The sequence below is a fragment of the Procambarus clarkii genome, chromosome 29 (genome assembly GCF_040958095.1).
Source record: "Procambarus clarkii isolate CNS0578487 chromosome 29, FALCON_Pclarkii_2.0, whole genome shotgun sequence".
Lineage (NCBI taxonomy): Eukaryota > Metazoa > Arthropoda > Malacostraca > Decapoda > Cambaridae > Procambarus > Procambarus clarkii.
In genome coordinates this window covers 1,535,236-1,540,592 of record NC_091178.1, presented here as the reverse complement: position 1 = coordinate 1,540,592, position 5,357 = coordinate 1,535,236, and the positions used below count along the sequence as shown (strand labels likewise).

Here is a 5,357-nt window from a genome sequence, read left to right as displayed (position 1 = left end):
GATTAGATCATTTATAATTGGTGATATGAGGTTCTTGCTGTCGATCTTCCAGAAGTTTTCGATTGCTTGAAGAGCAGACTTTGAATCACAAAATATTATTCCTCCTTCAATGCTTTTTAATATACTGGTAGCTAGTTGTAATGCTGCTAGTTCTGCTTGTGTGGAGGTCAGCCAGTTGTTTAACCTGAACTGACAGTCTGTCTGTTATTAATGCATTAGGTACATCAGCATTTGTGCCGCCACCCTAGAGTCCTAGACTATATGAATGGGAGTACAGTGTGTCAGAAAGCCTAGCTACGTGATGCTAAAATATGTGTGTGCATAAGGTAGCATTAAAGTCTAGGGACTCAACCAGCCACCTTTCATTACTGATTTCTTTTGGGATCGCTATGAGTGCCGCCAACGGCCATACCACGTTGAGAACACCACTTCTCGTCCGATCAGCGAAGTTAAGCAACGTTGGGTTTGGTTAGTACTTGGATGGGTGACCGCCTAGGAACTCCAAATGCTGTTGGCAATAAGGTTCTCAGAATGTTTGGTAATATCTTTATTGTTTGTGATGTGTGTCTATGTATGTATTAACACGATGTACTGCACGGGGTGAGAATAGCTTGAGCTACCTCATCCCTTTGTGTGTATTTTACCTCAATAAACTTATTTCAATTTCAATTTCAATTCAATTCAGCTATGGGTGCCGACTCCTTTTTAACGGGAGCAATGGGGCCGACCCCGACCAGTCTGTGACTGTATTCACCTTGCTGCGTGAAGCTAGACCCAAGGGTCAGGTCTCTAACATCGTACAGACTTCTTCTCTTTATATATATATATATATATATATATATATATATATATATATATATATATATATATATATATATATATATATATATATATATATATATATGTGTGTGTATATCACGAAAATAAACACGTGATTTAAATATGTGACAATGTCAGACCACGGAGGAAAAATGAAACAGGAATTTCCTTAAGTACTTTCATATATTAATACATCTTCAGAAGGAGTGATTTTACAGATCGAGTGATGGGTATAAATAGGCAGGAGAGAGTGGTGAAGTGAGGTGAGGTACAATACGTGGACAACGCAGACGGCTCATTGGCCCATCTGATGTAGCCCAATGGCCCATCTGATACAGCAAACATACACAGGCACAATACATAGATAATTATAGCATAAAATTTTTAGCATTTTATAGCATTATTTTTACGTCCACCCCTCAGAGGGACGTCCACCCCTCAGAGGGACGTCCACCCCTCAGAGGGACGTCCAATAACCAACACAAAGCAACACAAAGAGTCATGCAGACGTTCCATTCCCCCTTCCTCTTCCCTTACGTCTTCTTCATAAATATTTCCCCTCAAACACGGGGCGACGTCCCCTTACAGCGCACTGTCGGGCGTCGAGGGGCTCAGGGGTGCCCCCTCACACGCCCGACTGAGCGAGGGGAGTTATGATAGAGTTGAAACCCATGATTGAGCCGTTGTTTAGTCATGCACAGGTTGCCATGCTCGCTCTGCAATTATGTGTGTGTGTACTCGCTTATTTCACCTATTTGTACTCACCTATTTGTGCTTGCGGGGGTTGAGCTTTGGCTCTTTGGTCCCGCCTCTCAACTGGTGTACAGAAAATCCTGAGCCTACTGGGCTCTATCATATCTACATTTGAAATTGTGTATGGAGTCAGCCTCCACCACATCACTGCCTAATGCATTCCATCCGTTAACTACTCTGACACTGAAAAAGTTCCTTCTAACGTCTCTGTGGCTCATGTGGGTACTCAGTTTCCGCCTGTGTGCCCTTGTTCGCGTCCCATCAGTGTTGAATAGTTTATCCTTGTTTACCCGGTCGATTCCCCTGAGTATTTTATAGGTTGTGATCATATCTCCCCTTACTCTTCTGTCTTCCAGTGTCGTAAGATGCATTTCCCGCAGTCTTTCCTCGTAACTCATGCCTCTTAGTTCTGGGACTAGTCTAATGGCATACCTTTGGACTTTTTCCAGCTTCGTCTTGTGCTTGACAAGGTACAGGCTCCATGCTGGGGCCGCATACTCCAGGATTGGTCTTACATATGTGGTATACAAGATTCTGAATGATTCCTTAGGTTCCTGAACGCTGTTCTGATGTTAGCCAGCCTCGCATATGCCGCAGACGTTATTCTTTTTATGTGGGATTCAGGAGACAGGTTTGGTGTGATATTAACTCCTAGATCTTTCTCTCTGTCCGTTTCATTAAGTACTTCATCTCCTATTCTGTATCCTGTGTCTGGCCTCCTGTGTCCACTGCCTAGTTTCATTACTTTGCATTTACTCGGGTTGAACTTCAACAGCCATTTGTTGGACTATTCACTCGGTCTGTCTAGGTCATCTTGTAGCCTCCTACTATCATCCTCTGTTTCAATCCTCCTCATAATTTTTGCATCATCAGCAAACATTGAGAGAAACGAGTCTATACCCTCTGGGAGATCATTTACATATATCAGAAACAGTATAGGTCCAAGGACTGACCCCTGCGGGACTCCACTTGTAACGTCTCGCCAATCTGAGATCTCACCCTCACACTGACTCGTTGTTTCCTGTTGCTTAGGTACTCCTTTATCCAATGGAGTACCTTCCCTTTCACTCCAGCTTTTTCACTAGCCTCTTATGTGGTACTGTATCAAAGGCTTTCTGGCAATCCAAAAATATGCAGTCTGCCCACCCTTCTCTTTCTTGCCTGATTTTTGTTGCCTGGTCGTAGAATTCAAGTAACCCTGTGAGGCAGGACCTGCCATCTCTGAGCCCATGTTGATGCTGTGTTACAAAGTTCTTTCGCTCCAGATGTTCCACTAGCTTTCTTCGCACAATCTTCTCCATCAGCTTGCATGGTATGCAGGTTAGGGACACTGGCCTGTAGTTCAGTGCCTCCTGTCTATCCCCTTTCTTGTATATCGGGACTACGTTAGCTGCTTTCCAAATTTCTGGCAGTTCCCCTGTTGCCAGTGATTTGTTATATACTATGGATTGGGGCAGGCACAGTTCTTCTGCTCCTTCCTTTAGTATCCAAGGGGAGATTCCATCTGGGCCTATAGCCTTTGTCACATCCAACTCTAGTAAACACTTCCTTACTTCCCCGCTGGTAATCTCAAACTCTTCCAGTGGTTCCTGGTTAACTATTCTCTCTCTTATCTCTGGAATTTCTCCTTGCTCTAAGGTGAAGACCTGGAATTTCTCATTCAGTTCCTCAGACACTTCCTTGTCATTTGTAGTGAATCCTTCCGCCCCTATCCTTAATTTCATAACCTGTTCCTTTACTGTTGTTTTTCTCCTGATGTGGCTATGCAGCAATTTAGGCTGAGTCTTTGCCTTGCTTGCGATGTCATTTTCGTATTGTCTTTCTGCCTCTCTTCTCATCCTGACATATTCATTCCTGGCATTCTGGTATCTTTCTCTGCTCTCCGGTGTCCTGTTATTCCTATAGTTTCTCCACATCCTTTTACTTTACTGCTTAGCTAGCCTACATCTCTGATTAAACCATGGGTTTCTCATCTTCATTTCACTGTTTTCCTTTTGGACTGGGACAAACTTGTTCGCTGCGTCCTTGCACGTGTGTGTGTGTGTGTGTGTGTGTGTGTGTGTGTGTGTGTGTGTGTGTGTGTGTGTGTGTGTGTGTGTATGTGTGTGTGTGTGTGTGTGTGTGTGTGTGTGTGTGTGTGTGTGTGTGTGTGTGTGTGTGTGTGTGTGTGTGTGTGTGTGTGTGTGTATGTGTGTGTGTGCGTGCGTGCGTGCGCACGCGCTTCCAGGGATATTCAAAAAATATTAATTTAAAACTGTTAATTGCATTTGCTTTTATTACAACAGATCCAAAATGTTCGTGTACGGACCTTGAGCTCTCTGTCTGCCCTGTCTGGTCTGTCTGCCCTGTCTGTTCGGTCTGCCCTGTCTGTTCGGTCTGCCCTGTCTGGTCTGTCTGCCCTGTCTGTTCGGTCTGCCCTGTCTGGTCTGTCTGCCCTGTCTGTTTGGTCTGCCCTGTCTGGTCTGTCTGACCTGTCTGCTCTGTCTGCCCTGTCTGGTCTGTCTGCCCTGTCTGCCCTGTCTGCTCTGTCTGCCCTGGCCGCGTTACTCTTACTTGTGTTACATAAGCACCGGATGAGAGTTTACGGCTCGTAGGGTACTCTCAGTACGGTACTCTCAGTAAAGTACTCTCAGTAAAGTACTCTCAACAAGATTATGTCTACTGTTTCTTTAAATGTCGGAGTTGGTTTGTGAGTCTTAGTATAAGAATATTCTGAAGAGGTTTGTGTTGAGACATTCCCGTGGACACAGACGAGGAGAGTGAACGGTGGGGCGTCGTGTCCTCCTCCAGGCCACAGGAGACGTGGGGGCCTTCAGGTAAACAATAACGTGAGACTAGATGTAACCATTAAAGTGATAAGGCCCCATTCGACCTTAGCGAATGTGGAGGGACAGAGACAGAGGTTATTAGCAAAGATAGACAGAAAATAGACGGTAGGCCTCGTAGCCTGGTGGATAGCGCGCAGGACTCGTAATTCTGTGGCGCGGGTTCGATTCCCGCACGAGGCAGAAACAAATGGGCAAAGTTTCTTTCACTCTAAATGCCCCTGTTACCTAGCAGTAAATAGGTACCTGGGAGTTAGTCAGCTGTCACGGGCTGCTTCCTGGGGGTGGAGGCCTGGTCGAGGACCGGGCCGCGGGGACACTAAAGCCTCGAAATCATCTCAAGATAACCTCAAGAAGATAGGGTCGAGGGTAGGAGGCTTGGTAGAGACCGGGCCGCAGGGACGCTAAGCCTCGAAAACACTTTGAGGTAACACCTCAAGGTAGGGTAACTCTTGGAGACGAACAAGGAAAATCAGGGGAAAAAAAGAGCCTAGAGATATAAGGTAAGAACTATAGACCTGATGGATGATGCAGGAGGTAGACAGGGGAAAGACAGAAAAGGAAAAGTAAAGAGACAGACGAGAACGGTCGCATAGTTCCTGCTCTCCATAAAAAAGGTAGCCATATTTTCCCCCAAACATGAGTTTCTACTCAATCGATCCATTAGTGCAGGACCGTTAAGCATGCGGTCCGTGGGCCGCCTGCTGCCCACATCAATATGGGAATGTGGCCCATCTGATAATTTAATGTATTTATGTAATCCCAATTATTTAAGACTCATGAACGCATAGTATTCCCTATGAGGTCTATAGCCGCGGGCATCATGTTGCTGTTGAACATTGTTGATAGTGAGGGCAGTGTCCCAATCACTGTCCCTTGGGGAGTCCCAATCACTGTCCCTTGGGGAGTCCCAATCACTGTCCCTTGGGGAGTCCCAATCACTTAAACTGGTCGGTGTAA

The 5,357-nt window shown here is 45.5% G+C and overlaps 1 non-coding gene across 1 annotated transcript; it reads left to right on the top strand.

Moving 5' to 3' along the window:
* The first annotated feature begins 398 nt into the window (after positions 1 to 398).
* On the top strand, positions 399 to 517 carry LOC123765199 (5S ribosomal RNA). Its single transcript, XR_006773684.1, has one exon. It is a non-coding gene; the product is annotated as a 5S ribosomal RNA (ribosomal RNA).
* The last annotated feature ends 4,840 nt before the right edge of the window (positions 518 to 5,357 follow it).